Below are 22,333 nucleotides of genomic sequence, written 5' to 3' on the forward strand. Positions count from 1 at the left end.
ATAAATGTGTTAAAACATTAGGCTATAGGCTAGGCCTATGTTCATCTTTGAAAAGCCAAAAATAAATTTTAAACAGGCACTAGGCCTAATTCAAGGCAAAGTAGACATTTCTTCATATAGGCTAGGCTAGGCCTATGTTTAGCCAAAACTCAATAAAAACGGTAAAAAGCGGGAAATATCAATTGGATATGTTTAGCAGCATCTTCAATTGGCATTAAATCACAAGTTGAATCTTCGTTAGGCTAGGCCTAGTTAACAGGTAAATCAAAAGTTGTAACTTACCATAAGATGGGTGTATGGTAGGCCTAATTAGGCTAATAAGACTCAATGTCAAATCCAGTTAATAAATGCAAGATATGTAAGCAAATTAGGCCTATGCTTCTTCAATTGTGTTTATAAGATGATTGTAGATCAAAATTCAATAGAATTCCAACTTCTTTCAAGTCCAAAAACTCCACTTCCTGTACAAACTTGAAGACAACTTGTAGAACTTTGTAGAAACTTGTAGAAGGTAGACAAGTTGAAGATTCCAAAAAATTGGTAAAAATAGAATTCAAATATTGAAAACACACTTCAAAAAGATTTAAATTAGATATTCCTCAAAAGTTAAAATAGTTTTAAAAGCAGTGAACTAATTTAGATTGCAAAATATGAAGTTCAGAAAGTCACATGTTAAAGTTTGAAGTTGAACTATTAACTTGCACACAGTAAAAAATCAACTTTAAAAGTTAAAAAAAGGAAATTAAAAGGCGGGTTCAATTAATTATGCGGTTGCGAAGGACCATGTTTTATAATGCGGGTTGAAAAAGGCGAAAATTGGTAAAAGTTAAAATGGTAAAAAGGAGGGAGCAATAGAGGTTATGACTCACCCTACATACTGAAATCAAGTGGGCTGAACTCAATCCTCTTCTAGCTAGAGTAGAATATCCTCAGCTTGTTTTTTAGTGCTCATGAAAGGCAGGTATTAGACAGGATTATGGAGTATGTGTGTGCAGTGGAATTGCCAAGAAATAAAGTTTGAAATACTAAACAAAAATATTGGGTAGCCTTTCATACTATTTTGAAATAAGATAAATTTTTAACTTGCACCAAGTCATGCCAAGTTCATTTACAAATAATTGTATGGAATGGTAAAAATTAACTAAAGAAAACATATAAAGCCTAAATATAGTGCAACGATTTAAAAATGTATTAGAAGTGTATACACAAACGTAAATATAGCAACATTTGGGAATTAAGTAAATTTAGTAAACAAAATATTTTTCACAATATAAATAAATTAAAATCCACATTTTTTAGCCCCTGAGCTGATCTTGTGACTAAATCAATAAATAGAGTTACCTTCGTCAATCAGCTCATAGTAGTTGTAACATTGTTACGGCCGTTTCAGCATATCCATGCCATCATCAGACGTTCAGCCTTAGTGGCGTCGTTAATATAAACAAACACAAACTGTCACACGCGACGTACACATACATAAACATAAACGGGGTTTTTTGACTAAACAGGCCTGTTGATTACACATATCCAAGGCTGAACATCTGATGATGGCATGGATATGCTGAACAACTACTATGACCTGATTGACGAAGGTAACTCTATTTATTGATTTAGTATAAATAAATGATGAATGATAATGAATGAGTGAAAAAGATACGTCAAAACATGAGTTTTTTTTCTGTTTACTGTATTAAATGTTTTTAGGACTTGAATTAGGTTTCCATACACCTAAATTAGATGGGATCAGTTAAAACTGCCGCAAACTGATACCAAATACTTTTACAAAACCTTCTTCCTTGGACACTTTGTATATTATAACTGAATTGGTAAAGCTGTATAAGAGATACATATGTTGTCCCCCAAGGTAGCACCTTCATTGATTCATATAGCGTGACTGTCCCTCCAACATATACATATATAGGAAGCACTAGAAACACCATAGCAACGGTGCATGGCGAAATATATTAAATGCAAAACATTTGTAAAAACTACCGTAGCGTTTCGTGAATATGCATATACGCTGGTGAATTCTGTACTATAAACGGAATAAATTTTGAGTTGACAGTTTGAAAACAACTATCATACGCATAAATAACCCCTTTCCACCAAATTGATTATAAAGTAATGTAAAAGATAATCTCATCATTAAGTAGATTAATTTAAATATTGATGTTTAACACACTAATTATGACCACTTGTCATTTAAATCGGTATATTACTGTAATTAAATTTAGTTTTCGCTTGATTGAGATATACTACGTAGCACCAATTACGACTAATTAATCAGTTACATTTAACCATAAACTTAAGTGTCAATGTTGTTGATAGGTTTTAAACGGTAAATCTTTAGTACATTTTCTTAATCTTATGAGTTATTTAATTTAATTCCTGCTAGTTTATTTATACTATTGTTGTTTAAATGATTTAGGTAATGCATCCTCTTTGTGTAGAACACAGGAGACAACAAATGTCATTTATCCGATTTTCTACTATCTTATTTACTGGAAAATGTAGGGGATATTTTTTTAATTTAAATTTCTGGACTTAATGGATCATTCAATTTCAAGCCAATATTAACAGAAGATTATTATTGTGATAAGAGAAAAAGTAAAGTTTAAATCTAGTCTAAGTAAAACCTTAGTTTTACTTAGACTAGATTTAAACCCTAACTTGGTCTTAGTTAAATTAGATCACAAAGCTAATTAAATTCTCTGCAAAAAACTTGGATGTTAAAGGTACCAATGCCTTTTGAAAAAGCATTTTGTGCCTTAAAGTTTAAACCATATATTTTTAATGTAACAAATGTTGTTGCTGTTAGGCACTACAAAATGGTTTTGAAAGAAATTGAAGAGCTTTATGTTTTGCGTGTCAAAACAAGGGAAAACTATTTTGATCCCATAAAATCACCTACACAACTCTATACCCATAGTCCAACCATGCTGGTTCGGCAACTCTTTCAAGTAAACGCAAGTTAACACGTTTGTACCAAATGTCAGCAAAATCGAATATTTTTACTCGATCTAACGGACATACACAATATACAATAATTTAAACGGATGGTATTTTAGGCCTCTGGGGACATCCCCATATGGAAAATCATCCATATCACGAAAAATTTGCTAAAAAAAGATATAATACATTTACATTTGCTACTAAATTACTCAGAGTTTCATCGTAATCCGTGTATTCTTGGAAATAGGTTGGTAACACTAACAGATACTATGACTACAATCAGCAGGTCCAGCGTTTCCCATTTCGTTCTACGCTTGGATTTAACCTAACCTAAGTATAGCGTTTGAAAGACTTCTAATTCATATGCTTTATGGTAACTGAAGAAAAAAATTTTAATGTCTAACACGAGTGCAAATTGCCTTTGCTGCACTCGAGAAACCTACTCCCTATTATCATAGACTAACCAACACAAGTAGACTTCTCATCCCATTGTAAATTTTGAGGCACGTTTTTCGTGTCTAGTTCATGTACGTGACACAAAGGCGCTAGTGTCGATGAAACTTTATTTCCATTATTTTAGGGTTAATTTCTTGATTTGTGCTTTACTGTTTGGTTATATAACTAGGGGAAAAGTTATTGTTTATGATTAGATCGTATTATTTCGTTAAACGAGGTTTTAAATGGCTGTAATAACGGGAGACAAATTGTAAACAAAACACGACCTCTACATAAACCGTACATGAACTAACAATAAAATTGTCTTCAGTTGTTCCATAAGGATGAGAAATCTACTAAGGGAGTATGTTTTATCTATGCTATTATCCACTGGATTTCAAAACAGCTACAAAACAGATTTTCAGATAATAGCATTTGACGAATTTCCGAATGAAGAATCGCATAAAACTATATTGCCATGGGAAAATTTCATTTTCATCAACTTACTACAATGTTAAGTAACATTTGTTTTTGTATTTTTTTATTAGTTCTTTTAATGAATAAAATCATAGTATATTAGATTTTTACCTTGATCTTTTAAATATTTGTGTTAACTTTTTATGGAGTATATTTTTCTTAACACTGTCAAAATTAGTGTATTTTACTAATACATTATTCAATGCAAGAACCAGCGAAGGTATTGTCGATTACAAGTCTAAGGGGCCATTTAAGTAACTACTGTGCACACAAACCCACACAAGTTTGGATATGCACTGTTAGTGACATAAGCAACTAAGCATGCCCACCTCAGGGCAATGTCCAGTCCAGTATAACAGTTAACATTCGATTATATACAACCATTACATAATACACTGTTCGCCCTCTTATACTCCTTTGAGGGGTTAAAAAGTAGAAGTATCTCTCCAAGTTTATTTGTGTACAGATGGAAAAGGAAAAAGTAACAACTAGTTACAAGGATTATTTTAATAATATTAAGATAGCGTTTGAATTTCTAGTGGTGTCATGGAATGGACATAAATTATTCAAGCAAGTATTTGGATATCAGAAGCCTTTAGCTGTTTTATTTTTAATTTCAATTTCTATAAGCTTTTTTCATAACCAAATATTTCTTTATCATTCAAGTGCTATCCTTTTCTTTGCTTATTTTGTGAACATTTTGTTCCATATGCTTTGTAAATGTCTTCCCCATTTTTCTGTACTTTTTCGATGAAATGAAACCATAACTGTCTCCAATCAACGAATATATGATCCTCTACAGTTTTTGTCCCCTTCGATTGAATTAAATGTATTTCAATTTCCTTTTTTTGGTAATATATTGTTCTATTCGCCATGTTCTTAAATGCTACTTAAACTTCATTTAAATATATCTTCAATCATTTTCCTCTGGACTGATAATATACAAAAATATTTAGTACTCATTCACTTTTTCATAAACGTCATTTCTTTTCAAAAGCATGATACAGATATTTTGATAAGCAAAACGATTTTCAGATACAAATAAAAACAATATGTACCTCTCAAAATTGATGTGCAGCTTTATTTCTTATTATAGAATCTGATACAGCTCCATTTATTTAACTTCACTATTTCTCAATTTGTTCTGATTTATGTGGAAATTTGCAATAGAGACTAATGCAAGACTAATCCGTGGTTTTAGCTGAACCATTATCATTATTTGTTATAAAAAACATCAATAACAACCGTAATAAATAAACAATTATTTAGACAGGGTGTTTCATGTTACTCTTTTTTTACAAAAACTTTAACATTATTATAATTTTAAACCAAGTTTACCCTACCAAAGAATATTTTTTCGATAGGGTGATAACTTTTAACTGAAGTGTACAGACACTTTAGTTAAAAATAAGCTATAATTAACTTTAAGTTATATTTAATTAATTATACAGGGTGAATTTTAAATGAGTTCCCCCCCTACTTTTTTCTACATTTCTTAAGATATCAACTCCGGACCACGTCAGATCATTGTAGAGTAGTAAGTACTTCATTTTGACTGGGTATACATTTTTGGCCGCCATCTTGGATCCGCCATATTGGATACAAAGTTTTTTTTTCAAATGTAAAGGTAGGGTTGTGACCCATTATTCCAAACTAAACTTTTACGCTGATTTCAATGCCGCAAATAGTTTTTAAAAATCTTTATCCGTTCTAAAGTTATAAGGACTTTTTATAACTTTATTTTTAGCCCATTTTAACATTGTGCATTTACAAACTAAGACCATAATGTCAAAATAGTGCTAGATAAAGATAAGTATACACCACCATTCATTGTCGACCTATTTTCACTTGGTTATGACGGATGTATTTTTTTCGGCCGCCATCTTGGATCCACCATTTTGAAATGTGACAAATTAATTTAAATATGAAGGTGGTGTTGTGACCCATCATTTTCAACTACTTTTTTATGCTGAACTCAATGCCGCAATCCGTTTTTGGTTATCAAGCTTTCTTGATGAAATATTAAAATTATCTTATTTAAAATTTCAATAATTCAAAAACAAAACATGCAAATGAGAGACTGATTGGGGCATTGAATTCAGCATAAAAAAGTAGTTGAAAATGATGGGTCACAACACCACCTTCGTATTTAAATTAATTTGTCACATTTCAAAATGGCGGATTAAGATGGCGGCCGAAAAAATACATCCGTCATAACCAAGTGAAAATAGGTCGACAATGAATGGTGGTGTATACTTATCTTTATCTAGCACTATTTTGACATTATGGTCTTAGTTTGTAAATGCACAATGTTAAAATGGGCTAAAAATAAAGTTATAAAAAGTCCTTATAACTTTAGAACGGATAAAGATTTTTAAAAACTATTTGCGGCATTGAAATCAGCGTAAAATTTTAGTTTGGAATAATGGGTCACAACCCTACCTTTACATTTGAAAAAAAAACTTTGTATCCAATATGGCGGATCCAAGATGGCGGCCAAAAATGTATACCCAGTCAAAATGAAGTACTTACTACTCTACAATGATCTGACGTGGTCCGGAATTGATATCTTAAGAAATGTAGAAAAAAGTAGGGGGGGAACTCATTTAAAATTCACCCTGTAGTTATATTTTATTTTATATTAACTGTTATAATTAACAGTTATAATTAACTTTTTATTGTTTTTTTAACAGTTATGTAATTACTTAAAAACAAAAAAATAGTCAAAACTAAAATCGTTCCTTTAAAACTGACTATTTTAAGTTATTATGTTTTACTGTTATTGAAGTCTTATAAAATATCTGGAATATATATGTTTTTTTTTTGTTTTTAGCGAATTTCCCTATAGGGAAGTAGCTATTACCGTAGGTGGCACGGTAAGACCTAGACCTGGGACCGATTTATTTTTTCATTTTGATGTCCCCAGAGGCCAAAAACACCATTCGTTCAAATTGTTATATATGTATATATATATATATATATAGATTTATATATATATATATAGATTTATATATATATATATATATATATATATATATATATATATATATATATATACGTCCGTGAACGCGATTACTTGAGTAATTTTGGTCCGATTTTGATGAAATTTGGTTTAAAGGTGTAAAGCGAGATAAACTTGAATGAGTTCGCGAACCAGCATGATCGGACCATGGGAACGGGGCTTTAGGGGGGGTTTTATGGGGTAAAAATTGGTTTTTCTCACTTTTGACCCTCAAAACACAAAATTTCCCAATTTCTTTTTAGACCTTTTTAAAGACCTTAAAAAAACAAATAATTAAGTATATAAAAGTATTTTTGTTCGATTATTAGTAACGGAGAAAATTAAAAAAATTGTAAATTTAAAATTCCCATGTTATTCTTATGGAGAATATTGTCAAATGTTGTAATTTGCTTGTTTATGGATATATTTTGATCAAACTTGGCAAATTTATTTATTTTGTACTAAGCTATCAATATTTTACTCAAAAACACACTTTATTAGGTTTCTTGTAGCAGCAAACCTAGGTACTCGTCAAACCTAATGTTATTAAAATATATTTAATTGAAAATCAATTCAGACAAATGGAAATTCGCTTAGTCGGCAGGTTTGCTGTGGCGGGGGTATTTTTAATAAGACAGCAGCCGATCAGTAAACAATGCAATGCAGTTAATTGGTGTGTTTCTATACATAATTTATGTTGGCTTGCGTGTATTCACAGGAGAGCGATTCCGAAAGCCAAATTCAGTCTCTAAACCACAAATACATGAATATACTTTGCCAACCTAAAAATTATAGCTTGTTATTCCAATTAGGTTTAAGACATTATGAACAATCATTATTACGACAAATTCATAAATTGCCTCTAAATATTAACTACAGGGTGGCTGAAAGGTTACTACCGGTTTTAACCTAATAATATTCATGACTCTTTATGGCACTAGAATACAATAATAAAAATGTTCATTTAAACATTTATTAATACCATTTATTATGGAACGTGTCAAAATGACACATGCACCTGCATCGTCAACACACTTTCTTAATCTTAAAGATACAAGTTTATCAGATTTTCTGATACAATCTCCTGTACAATTATTACAAATAACATCTAGAATCTAAACTTACAATTCATTGTGAGTCTTTTTATTCCTTCTGTAAAGTACTAAATAGTCATTTTCAAAACGGAACGTTAAAATATTCCATTCATTGAATAGAACCACTTACTCATGTGCCAGCCGGCAAACTTTGTTAAATGCCTACAGTCTTATGTATGTGTGTTAAATATATTTGAGATTTGACGACATTCAAGAATGGAATATTGTAACGTTCCGTTTTGATAATGACTACTTAGTACTCAAAACTATTCAACAGAAGTTCGACTGAGGAATTGTGGACATCATGGTACGTAACCTGTTATAATTGATTACCAATTCAAGAAGGGTTCTACATGAATAAAAACAAAATATTTGTAACACAACAGTTCAAACTACCAAGAAAAGCTAATGTAGAATTCAGACGAATTTACATTTCCACTTCAGAATACATGCAAGCTATATGCACTACGATACAATCTGAAATTTAAAACAAGGTGTGGTAAAATGATCATTCTTATGCAAACGAAATATATGATCTTAGTGACTTATCAATCATATAAAGATAAACGTATTAATTTTCAGTTATGAGTTAATTGCTTTGCAAAATATACATTCATACATCCCTTTAATGTAACAATGCTTAAAAATAAAACATTGTATTCATACAAAATTAAAATAAAACAAATTATAAACTTAAAACAAACTCATTAAAAAACATGTTTACATAACAACTGGTGATTTGAATATGGTTTATGGTATATTTCATTCAGAAGACTGTCCTTAAATTACTTGAAAACAGAGTACTATTATTTAAGTTATAAACCTGAAAAGTGTAATTATTTACTAGCTACCACTAAGGTTCTCAAGATAGTTTGACAAAACTACCCAAAACTTCCAAATTCATACTATTCAAATGAATTTAAAAGTTAAGATAGTCAATAGTTATTTACTTTACTAACATATACCTTTTTAATCTCTAAGTATTAGCATTGACTTTACACAGAATAGGCTTCTCATGTGATATAAACATTTGAAGCCAAAAAATAGATGAAGTTCAGGACCATCTCACCAGAGCTTACTAGTGCATTGGGTTGAATATTAATTGAAACCAAAGCGGTATCATAGCAAAAAGCTGATTGATTTATCACGTAACACAGAATATTTATCATTAGTTGGTAGACCATCTCAACAGATTGCACCACGGGTTTTTGGCTTAAAGTTTTTACATTAAATGGGCATTCTGGCACCTTGCCACAAAGTGGAAAATGGTTTCATTTTCGTGAAAGGTACACAAAGAACAATAATAAAAATTATTACTGTCCACGATCCAGGGTTCATAATTTACATCGACTAATTCCCCCCAAAGTTCACAATAGTATGGAATTGTAAATTTTCTAACTCTGACTCCAAATTCAAGAAAAAATTATCAGCCACATTGTTTGGCTGCAAAATATATTTTTTAATTAACACTCTCTAAATTTATTTCACTCTACAATCCAAATAGCTCCAAATTTGATTCGCATAAAACGAAATCTATTTTATTATCGAATAAAAAAAAAATAATTTGAATTCAACGAGACTTTTTACGATAGATATTTTAAAAACCACTTCACTTGGCATTAATAGCTAATCTTGCAGCAGCAGACTTTTACAGTAATGCCTATCCCACTTGAATGTTGGTGTTAAAACAACGCCCGTAGGAATTTACTATTTCGATAGGCTGATCTTTGTACTACTATTTATTTATGCCAATCTACCGTCTTTATGGAATAACTTAGTTTTTTTTTACTTTTTAAGATTCACTTGTATTCTTCAAATAGGACTGTAAGCCTCTAAATGAGTTATCATTTGCTGTAATACTGTTGCTGTTATTGCTATCAGCACAACAACATTCACGTTTATTAAAAAGTGTATTCTTTTTCATCGAAGACCAAAAGTTTTGTCAGGTCGTTAGTAATTAAAACAAATTAAGCTGGCTACACAGCTGTGTTTTTAACTAATGTAGGTATCAATGCTAATTTGTATGCCACATTTGCACCACACTAAAACATTGGTACCTTAATGATAATTTTTACAAGTTTTGGTAAAGTTTGAAAATATGTTCAAAGGAAATAATTTAAGAATTAACTTTTCAATCGTATCGAAAGTAAATGAACACACCAACAAGGTTTTTTTAATATTTTAAGATAAACTCTAATTTACAAGACATGATAGGTTAAGACTATAATCGATTGTAGAGTGACCTTTTCTGAATCCAGCTTCAAATAACCTTATTTTCTGATAGCCAATTATTCAATATAAAATTCGATAGTCTTGAGAAATCTTTACACACACTATCAATTAAGGTAGAACCCTTTTAATTTTATACCAAATTAAATTACCCCTTTAAGTACTTACTGTTTAAACTTTTACTTACTCACTTTACTTTTACTTTTAACTTAATTACTTTCACTACTTTAATTAACTTTAGTGAATTTTACAAAAGATTGTATGATATGTCACCTGCTCACATTAAATGTCTTGAAATAAAACAATTTAAAGTTGCTATTAGAAAGATTTTGCGTGATTTATGTGTGTCAAAGAATTTGTAGAACATATCAAGTAGGTCAATGAAAATATTTTAATGAAAACTGTGTGACGTTGCTATAAATGTATTTAATGTTGATGGCAATAAATGTATTTGATTTGATTTATAACAGGGGAAACAATAACACACAACAGGGGGAACAATAGATAATTTGAAACCTTAATCCACTATTTCGCTGTAGTAAATATTATTATTATTAATATACACTTTTAACAATTTAAAAAGAAGTTAATCAGGAGCATAAAACACTCCTAAGGAACTCTGTCATGCTCACGTGCTGTCGCAAATGAACCTGCTGACTGATGGTTCCCAATAACAATGGTGGGTTGTGTACATTTTTGAAATGCCATTCTCAGTTCCTCATATCAATGTTTCCAAAAAGCTAAAAAAATTACGCTTGAAACTCTGGGATGGTACTTACTTAATAACGTTGAGCATTGACTTACTATTTACAGCTCTGAAAATATTTTACCGTTAGCTCAGTGGTTCTCGTTAGCTTAAAAAATACTTATAATTTAAAACATATAACTATCAGAGATTATTTCCAGAGGATACTGATATTGTTCCTGCCACCTGAATGAATATGAACTAGTCTTATCGAAAACTGGTTTATATTGGAACGCGTTAGTTTAGTAAAGTTTTGCCTTTCCAAAAATAAAAGGATTACAAAATATATTACTAAACATTCTATAAAACTTATTGCATATTGTCAATCTTCGTTAGTATTAGTAACAGATTTATTACTTTTTCTTTTTTCTCTTTATGATATTGATTTAAATCAAAATTGTAAAACCTGTAAACAGCTTATACTGTTGTATTAATCATTTAGTTTTTCCCCGACAAGCCTATTTAAAGTAAAACTCCAAAACACGAGCTAAAGTAAAGGGTGCAATTTTGGGTTACACAGCTTAAAAGTAGAGATAACATGTTTATTACCATAATAAAAAAAAAAACTAGAAAAATAGGAACATGATTAAATTTGGTTTATGAAATATTGTAGACCACCGACAAAGCATTTGGGCTTTTGGTTTCTAAAAGCCAGAGTAAATTATAAATTAACCAATGACTATAGTTTACCAAACGAAAAAATACCATGACAAAAGTTATAAGTCATGCAGGAGTTGAATCATATTTTATAAATAAATTTGATTGAATTTAAATTAAGTCAATGGAAACAATGACAGTGATGAATAACTAATCTTTAAACGTTATATTTAGATATCGATTAATCGTCACTGTCCCTAGTCATGTAACAGATGTTTGTGATTGATTTAACCGTGTACTGAATACATTTCATATTCCAGTCTAGGTATTCATAATTGATATAATGTATTGAGTAAGGTAGAAGTATTGTTTATTAAACTAATCTGTCTCTCATCCTAATAAAAAAATAAATCCCTAAAATTAAAGTTTAATTTTGTACAAGATGAACGACATTATTAAAACCACCAGTATGAATTATTGTAATGTTACCTGCTTAATGTTATTTTGTTCGTTAGAATTCGTATCAATAACATACTATAATACATGTTCTTATTTATTTAAATGTGTCTTATCCCCATCTAAAGTTTCTTTTATAACACTAATTACTACAATCCCCCATTTACAATAAAGCTTGAAACTAATTCTAAGTTGTAGAAGTCATGAGAGCATGTGTATATTAAAACTAAACTTAGATCATGAAATGGTCAAAACAACGAACATCATACAAATATAAGAAGTATTGCCCTGGTAAAACTTTCTTTCGGAAAAGTTGTCTAAAATTTATTATTTAATAGTTATTTTGCACGTTTAACTGATATATTTCTAGGTTTACGTAAATAATACTTTAAAATCACTGAAATCAAATTTGATACAATTTCACTTATTTTGTGAAATTACTTTCATACAAATCACACAATTTGGGGGTTGTGCTGTTTAATTAGGGGTAAAACATCCCTTAAAAATATCCTTTCAATGCCCTAACAAATTTCGGTTAAAATAATTGAATCTGCTTTTATATACGTTAGAGTTTTCGTTTTTCATGGGCTTTTATAGATAAATCGCCGTTGAATTTTGACATGATAATTATTCAAAATCCCCCCGCTGCAGCGAACCTTCGGACAAAAAAATTGCCATTTATCTGGTTGGAATCTTTACACGTATATATTTCCTTAATATTGTCAGATTCATTTTCTGTGTACTTATCATTAATTTTAAAAATTACTTATAATTTGCTGCCTCAGGGATTGTAGTAAAGTGTTTTTTTTTTTCGAAAACAAACCAGCAAAATGATAAATATATTTGATCAATATATTATCCTACAAATGAAAACCTAAACAGTTTATTAATTCTACAAAAGAATAACGTACTGAAATTTTATATTTACAGTTTTTCGTTTATTTCCGTAACCAATAGGTGTAAGAAAACACTTCAATATTCTAGTTTTCTTGCTTTTATAAACTTAACAGAATCTGTGGAAGATGAAAAATACTAACTTATACACCATAAAACCCAGTTTTGATAGTCCGATCATGCTGGTTCGCAAACTAGTTGGAACAAATGTAGGATTACAATTTTGCAAAAAAGTTCTTCAAAACTATAGTTTTTTACTCGAGTTATCGTACGAACGAACACACAAGTAAATATATATACATTTAATTATTTATATTGTTTTTTTTCATTTATAGTTATATGCATTTGTACCCATTGTGTTTTTGGCCTCTGGTGACATCAACAAGAAAAAAGTTAACCTGTCCCGGGTAGGTATTACCATAAGACCTACGGTAGTAGCTTATTTTTCTGAAAAAATTGCTAGAAGCAATTATTTTACTCAATAAACGAAAATGTTAACTAATCTAAAAGAAGCATCTGCATTAAAGATTGCTCATGAATAAAAGTCAACCCATACTTTACTTAATCATCAATAGTAGGTTTATTATTCATTTACAGTTGTTCCATGAAAAATATAAGTACGTTACTAAAAACGCAGATATTCTAAAAAAAAGGAAACCAATTTTTATTTCATTATGTCATTTGTACATAATATTTCATTATTTATTCCCATTAAACTAAACAGATGTACCTAATGACAATCACAACTGATACAACAGCTTACTCGATATAATACATTTACAATTGGACTTTGTAATTAAATTGCACTCTGCAGTGATTCAAGTTCCGTCCGTTTATATTCAAACGACCGATTACTATAAAACGATTCGATTATACATTCTAACAATCGATTTAGATGTCATGGTTGTTTGGATTGTTAATGTTCGTCTACGATATTACTTTTACTCTAACGACGTATTTTAAACCCCAGTGATGTGGGATTTTTAATTTGTTATCAACGTGTATTTAAATATTTGTTTTGAATAATATTCTATTCCTAATAAAAAACTGTGTGGTCATATAAATTTACAATTAGCAAATGCTAATCTGTTACTTAAAGGGCAACATTTTTAAGAATATTGTTTGTAAACCATTTGATCTTTCACGAAAACTAGGACGATACTCGGAAGACATCCATCTTCTTTCTTAAGAAACATCAATTGAAAGATGACATATCAGTCACCTTTGATGATAGATGTATTCTGTTTAAGACCCTAGTGATATAATATATTTATAATCAATACTGAAACATACACCTCTACTTTGTTTGGAAAAAATTTCAGAATACAAATCATTGCAAATCAAAGAAAAAAATTATAAGGAAATAAATAATACAACTTTAATCCCCCTAGTAGCAGTCCTTTAAAATTTTATTCTAACATACTTTGAGCTGCTATGCAGAACTTTTGCCTTAACCAATTCAACATTTAATTTATCTACAGGTCAAGGTCTGGCATACCACTTGAATGACAATCATCGACAATTGGATTTGATGTTCTTGAAGGACTAACACATGTACTTTTTGTTACAAAAAAACATATACTGTGAGGACAGAATGTTTGAGGACCTATTCCCAAGCTGTCAATCCAAGTAGCGTACTTTATTTGTTATTTTTATAATAGCTGTACAAAAAACTATATACATGTATACAAATACCACAAAAAAAATCCCTTAATACACAAAACTCTCAGATATTCACGAACACAAACTGGTTGTAATGGACAAAAACATTATAAGTATCAATACTCACGCAACGGCAAACCTGCACACTAAGCATATTATTTTAATTTGCCTAATTGGATTTTCACTGTAATATTTCCTTAAACATGTCATATTTCAAAACACGTTGTTTAATTATTACTTAGGTTTTTTGCTACAATGAAGGAATAAAGTGTGTGTGCTTAAGTCTTTTTATTGAATCCATAATATTAATTATTATCCATATTATTAGTAATTGCCAAACTTGATAAACATATATTCATAAACGTCCGAACTAAAACAGATTATTTATACTCTTAATAAGACAAACAAGAGACATTTAAATTTACTGTTTTTGGAATTTTCTCTGTAACTATTAAGCGTACAGCAACGTTTAAATACTGTAATTATTAGCTTGTTTAATATTTATAACGTTGTTTGGAGAAAAGTTCAAAAGTACGCAGAAAGTAAATAACTACGATAAAATTTCAGGATCAAAAATGGGAAACCCTATGTTTACCCCCCGAAAATCCCTTTAAAACCCCATTCCCTTATTCGAATCATACTGATTCGAAAACTCCTTCAATTATACACAAATTTACACTTTTGTAGTAAATTAATTAAAATCCAATGATTTTTTTCCTTGATGCTATCTGGAGTAGAAGTAAATTGGTCCCGTGACCAGTCAGGGTTTTAAAAAGAGATCCACGGTAACAGTTTATTCTATATGTGGGGAATCCACTAAAATAGGACAACCATACTAAAAACTGTTTTCAATTTCATCTTTTCATTTTGTGGAAGCCATACAAAACGTGCTCCGTTAATTGCATTGACTAGTGCAGCAGTCGTAAAACCATTTAAAAGAACTAAATTTTACAGTAAAATATAAAATTTGAATGAAACTTCAACCTGCACTCAAAATGTTAATCTGACCAATGAAGGTAACTCAAAGGAAACATAACCTGACTGTAAACACGTTGAAATCAGTTGTAAATTTTAGGTGCTAAGCAAATTGAAAACAAAATTAAACATTATATCCACACAAAAATGTTGTGTCGTAAGGTCCAATAGAAATATTTTGTGATTATTTAGAAATAAACAATATATACGAGCATGTTTTCAAAGAAAAACAACGAAAAATGTATTAAGTAAATTTTGTAAATGTATGTAATTATAACAAACGAAAATTTCAATTTATCAATTATGCTACTATTATTCAATCTTGAAATGCACCTAGAATGTATATCTTGTTTGCTACAAAGCTGACAGCAGCCAGGCTGTGAGGCACGTACCACAGTTAATCAGTGTGTTTCTATATATAATTTATGTTGGTGTGTGAGCATTCACTGGATACCAATTAAATAAGCCAAATACAGTCACTATTCCACACATATAATTCAATTAATTTCTCCACCATTTTTTACAGACATTTGTTCTGTTTGATCACAGTTTAAAATATCATTTACATTAATTGACTAATTTATATGAGTTAAATTAAACTCAAACATTGACCCACCTACTGTTTTATTAATTCAATAATCTTCTTCTTTGTATTGACATTTTGCCTTGTATTTATTTGCCCTCCTGATTGCAAGAAGCTATAAACACATTAATCCGCTTGTATCACATATTCATAAGATAATCTCCTTCTAGGAGTAGTAAACTGATATTAAACCTGCCACCTGAATAGAATAAAACGTGTGCCTATAAAAAAAAGGTTTATATCATGTCGATTTCGAATTTTAATGTAAGCAATTCGAACAATCTTCGAAACCAGCTAAATGAACTTCCTTCAATGATTTTTTTCAGTTTTCAAATATTTTAACTTTTCCATGCATATACATCCATGAAACACTCACTTTTTCTAAAAATACCATTTCTAATTTTACAAGTTCCAGATCATGCCCATATTCTTTGCTAAACAATTTTAATCTACAGATCCCAAAGCACTCAATCACCTTTTTCAAGAAACTTCTTTATTATAACAGTATGGTGCTTTTCAATGCATTGCCAGACTATCGAACAATTAAGTCAAACCCTGTTATTTCTAAACAATCTCTCAAAAATTACTAGCGTCTAAATGCTACTACCGTGTCTGTGAGTTTATTTCGGACGCGTTAAATATTGTGTAGTTTAAAAGATATTTTCTAATAATAAATTGTATTTTTAAGACAAATTGTATTTTTTAATGTTTTTATGACTTAGCCAATGCAATTAAAAGTATCTCAGGAACTACCGTGAGTTGGCATAGGTAGGTAAGGCTGAAAAGACGTGCAGGTTATTAGATAAAACGAACCATACAAACAAAACCTAGGGCGAAGGTAAGCTGACTGTTTATAACCTTATATGGCAAGCAGAAACTTGGTCGAACTTATTCTCTACAGTTAAAAGAAAATTTCATTACTAGATGTTTGAAGTACTGCGGTTATAACACTCTATTATTTAGATACTGTACCCCCATTTTACAGCCAATAATTTAAACCATAATATGTTTTCAGAGTGCTCCTCAGGCTGATGAAATAAAAAATGGACGCCGTTCTTTCATTAGGTTAAGAATAATAGAGCCTGAGAAAAATCTCTGGTTTTCATGATATTCTTCTTAAAATAGTTTTTTTTTTTCATTTAATGGGGCCTTGAGTTTAAATCTTTGCAGCTGCCCCCAAAATATCCCGTTTTGAAGTCTAAGATGTGTTATTTCATGATACAGATTTAACACTGCAAAATTCTGAACAAATCTTTATACAATATAAAGCTGTGCAGAGTAAGGGTTTCTGGTGTAATTCAGTAGCATGCTATAATGGTGACCATACACATTTTTCGAAAACTGTATAGCAATCCGATATATTACTGTGCTGCATAGTGTAATACTGCACGGCAAAAAAGAAAATCATGAGTTATTTATCAGTATCTACTTCAGAACGATTAACACCAATTTATTTAAAATCAACTTATTACAAAAAAGAGATCAACGTTATAAGCTCCAAATTGAATTAAATTTAAATATTCAACACCTTAACACCTCGTGGGTAAAAAAACTAAAGCAATTCAAATGAAACGTTAAGTGAACGAATAAACCGTTTCCGCTTATTTTGATAAACTGAACACTTACAAAGTATTTTAAACACCAATTAGCTGTTATGGCCACAGTCACGTGTAACGAAGCACTTGTAAAACCGCTCTGACTAAATGTCAAAGTGGTTTTACCTCAATTTTAAATTGAATAAAACACACGTGATTAAGGTTTTTATATCCTTGAATCGAAGTGTTGCTTTCAATAAAATTGATTTAAATAAAATAATTTAAAGCGTACAGCAATTTTTTTTGTTGTTGCTAGATTTGAATACTTATTAGCCATAACAAATGAAGGTGCAACAAAACAAGTAGTTTATAAAATAAACATGAAGTTATTTTTTTATGCGAATGTTTTCCCAATTACTCGTATTTTATACTCTAGAATTTTGACACAGTATTCTTATTGTCCGTTGAAGTAAAACAACCAGCTTATGTTTACCACATATTAAAGTATATATGGATCACTAGGCAATATATATTTATCTTTTTCATTTTGAACTTTGATGACTTTTGAAAGTTAATGTCAAAAATATTATATTAGATCAAACTAAAATAATGAATGGATGATTGAATAATTAATTCCACTTAAATTGTTACATAGTAAAAATGTTTACAGTTCTTACAATAGCTTTTAAGCATTAGAAGCATAAGGTTACTATGTACAAATGTCCGCTCCACTTTACATGTTCACAAGTTAATTGCCCGCATTCTCTTTGGACATCTGTCAAGCAAGAGCAATTGTGCGATTACGGAAACGTCACTGTTAAGTAATAACGTGGCGTATTTCACAAGCTCACATGACGTTTACAGTTGTAGTTAGGAATTTGGCCTTGTTCTAACTGTGTTAAATGTTATCATTGACTATACACAGCATAGACTTCCCATGTAATTAAATTTTAAGCCAAAAAAGTGGTGATATCTGTTGAGTCTACTAACTAATGACAATATTTTGTTAAGGTAATAAATCAATCATGTATTTGCTATGATACTGCATGGATTTAAATTTAATGTATATCTAACCCAATACACTAGTACTCTCTGTTGAGATGGTCCTGAACTTCATATAAGTTTTTGGCTTTAACTTTTCACATTACATGGGAAGTAGTATATTCTGTGTATAGTCAATGATGTAATATAACATGTTTTAACCCTGTATGATCTTTTAGTCAATATATAATCTAAATCAAAGATTTTACAAGCGGAATGAAAAAAAAAATTGCTTTGACCTTTGTTTACATGGACTACGGAAATAAAGTTATTACGGTAACTTATTCTAGCTCATACGTTCCCGTTTAACTACTACGGAGTGAAAGATAATGGCAACTAAAAATTCAGACTCAAAATCTAAAACCTAACTTAACAGAACGACCACACAACATGTATTATATAATACACGAAACAAGTTTTAACTTAAGGTAAATTTCAGAAGTCTTGAAAAGAAAGGGTAAATTTTTACGATTCTTTATTCAAAAGTTTGGGGCAAAAAAGTTCTTATAGAATGTGAAAAAAGGATACTTTAATTAATTACACATTAACACAGGAACTGTGATCGTATGAACGTGAGAAATTATTTAAAAACACAGTTCAATATGCTGTGTAAAAAATAAATATTGATGGATGCTTTTGATAAAGACCTTCATTTAAGATACTGTTTCCAGTACATCCATATGTATCATAAAAGATTGTTAAGACTTAAAATATCATCTGATGATACCTTTTTTTACCTTAATACTTGTTTATCTAAAGAAACCCCTGACCAAGGAGTGAGCTTAACTAAAAGGGTTTAAAACTGCGCATTTTCGGTACAAAAAACTGTAAAAGTAAACATCACGTAAAAACAATGTTTTATATCAATACCATTGAATGAACAGTCAAACAGGAGTAACCCGTGTAACACGAATATTTAAAAGTTTGACGTATCATTCCGGAAAAGTTTGTAATCATTCATACGAAGTATAAGTATACCAATGAAGAGATGACTAATAAATATCTGTAGATAAACATCGAATGTTGGATGGATGAAGATAGAGAAGATTCAACATCAGACTTGTAACAGATTCATAATCACTCTGGACATCTGACTGACGGATTGTGTTGTGGAGGTTGTGATTGGTTCATTTGTAGCTGTCAAGTACGACATTTAAAGCTCTAAGTTATTTCTTTATCAGTAAAATGAGCTATGATTTCATTCCTAGACAATTTTGAGTCTATTGTGTCTCGGAAAACGTCTAGTAACGATTTGAACTTCTAGGAAAATAACTCACTTTTTATTTCAAATATTGCGATAAATATCTGGAAATAATTTATAACGATAATTTATAACGCTTTACTTATAATGTGACAACAAAAGAAAATCGGGGCACTCTCACTGCATCACTCTGTAGTTATATAAAAAATGCTTTGCCAAAATACTTTATTTTTGATCACAACCTTAAGTAATAAACACGTTTGGACCAAGGTAAACAGCATTCAATTTAAAAATAAATTAAAACTCAAAACTTCAGGATTGAATTTGGTGTTAACTAAGGTTTGTTTTATACTAATAAATTGTACACAAAGAAGTAACATAAGATTTTCCAATGTATAGAAACGTTTATATTACATTATTGTATGATTACATTTAGGACTGCCCAAACTGAATGAGAAACAATTATCTCCTTGCCACAACAACTATGTGGTGTGCTTTAATGTTTTTTATTTAATGGAACTAGGATGCACAGATTTCATGTTTTTGGAAACAGATTTGTTTTTTTTATAATAGTGATTGTGTTTGGGCTGGTAAATCAGTGCTGCTGTAAGGTAACAAGTTTATACCACACTAATACGTGTTAATTGTTATAACTACTACTGTAGTATGAGTAATACATCGATTTCAACTTATCATATATTACAAACTGATATTAACATTGAAAAAAGTATATGGTGTTTAAAAAATTATTTTTTCATACATATCCTTAATGACCTTTAAGAGTAAGTATGAAATGAATGAAATATTTATACTAAATGAAGATATTTTTGTTAAGCTTAGATTATTGATTCTCAAAACACAAAAATAATCAATCACCTTCAAGTCTAACCTGTGTTCTTTGCTCTTCTTTACTCTTTGACGACCTGTGTTCTGATCTGAATTGCAGAAGAGTTGCCGTATTTTAAATTAGAGGTAATAAATCATCGCTGGCTGCCGCAGTGCTTCAGAAGGCTGACTCATTATGGAAACAAAAAAGATCTAGGTTCAATTTGTATTAGAAATCGCCAATTAAAATTCTTAATTAGATTCAAAATTAATAAATTATAAAAAAAAATTCTTTATATACAATATTTTTATTTGTAGTACCTTCCACCAATTCAACAAACCTTGCGTACACAAATTTCAGTTTCATAACGCATTGACTATAAGATTAATATATATTATAGCTACAGGTTTTTGTCATATAAGTGTTACCATATATAATTATATAGATAGTCATATATGTGTTACTATTCCTTCTTTGTTACATCATTTAGAATTAAATAATTTCCTAACTATTTTTGTTGGATTGAGGAATCAGTTTATTTCGCTAAAGAGGTTTTTATAGATGAATTCTTATCTTTTATGTATACATCGAAGATTTTTGATTATTGCAATGATTAAATGCCTTGAGATTACGTTAAATGATTTTCAATCTTATGTTGTTGGATTAGACTGTTAGGTAGTGTGACGTCACTCAAGGTAGTATAGACTGTTAGGGAGTGTTACGTCACTCAAGGCGATACAGACTGTTAGGGAGTGTGACGTCACTCAAGGTGATACAGATTGTTAGGGAGTGTGACGTCACTCAAGGTGATACAGACTGTTAGGGAGTGTGACGTCACTCAAGGTGATACAGATTGTTAGGGAGTGTGACGTCACTCAAGGTGATACAGATTGTTAGGGAGTGTGACGTCACTCAAGGTGATACAGATTGTTAGGGAGTGTGACGTCACTCAAGATGATAAAGACTGTTTGGGAGTGTGACGTCACTCAAGATGATAAAGACTGTTTGGGAGTGTTATGTCACTCAAGTTGATACAGACTGTTAGGGAGTGTGACGTCACTCAAGGTGATACAGACTGTTAGGGAGTGTTACGTCACTCAAGGTGATACAGACTGTTAGGGAGTATGACGTCACTCAAGGTGATACGGACTGTTTGGGAGTGTGACGTCACTCAAGTTGATATAGACTATTTGGGAGTGTTATGTCAATCAAGGTGGTACAGACTGTTTGGGAGTGTAACGTCACTCAAGAAGAATTAAAACTTAGGATTAAATCACACTCAGGACTATCACAACTTATCAATGGAATTATATTGGGAGTTAAAGAAGATCAGTATCATATTTGATACGAGTTGAGATTTTACTGGATTCTTTTAGAATTTTATAATACAGTGAAAACCTAATTAAATAAACAAAAACTATTATTTTAATTTATTATAAATACTTGATTGAAATTTGATAATACCGTCATTTAAATCGTAATTTTATTATTTACATGACTTTTTAGTAATTTATGTCCATCATATTCTGATGTTAAGGTTTAATTAAATGATAATAAAATTACTTAACCTTTACCTAGATATTGATTTAGATTAGTTAAACAAATTCGTTCGGCTGACAATTCCCTGTAA

The 22,333-nt window shown here is 30.3% G+C and overlaps 1 protein-coding gene across 4 annotated transcripts in view; it reads right to left on the minus strand.

The window, feature by feature from the left end:
- LOC128984528 (synaptotagmin-7-like) overlaps positions 1–22,333 on the minus strand; it is an 831,102-nt gene that overhangs the window by 589,898 nt on the left and 218,871 nt on the right. The gene's annotated exons all lie outside the window — the stretch shown is intronic.

This window comes from Macrosteles quadrilineatus, unplaced genomic scaffold (assembly GCF_028750875.1).
Source record: "Macrosteles quadrilineatus isolate MER2022 unplaced genomic scaffold, UCM_ALF_1.0 Scaffold_1__1_contigs__length_201487025, whole genome shotgun sequence".
Classification (NCBI taxonomy): Eukaryota; Metazoa; Arthropoda; class Insecta; order Hemiptera; family Cicadellidae; genus Macrosteles; species Macrosteles quadrilineatus.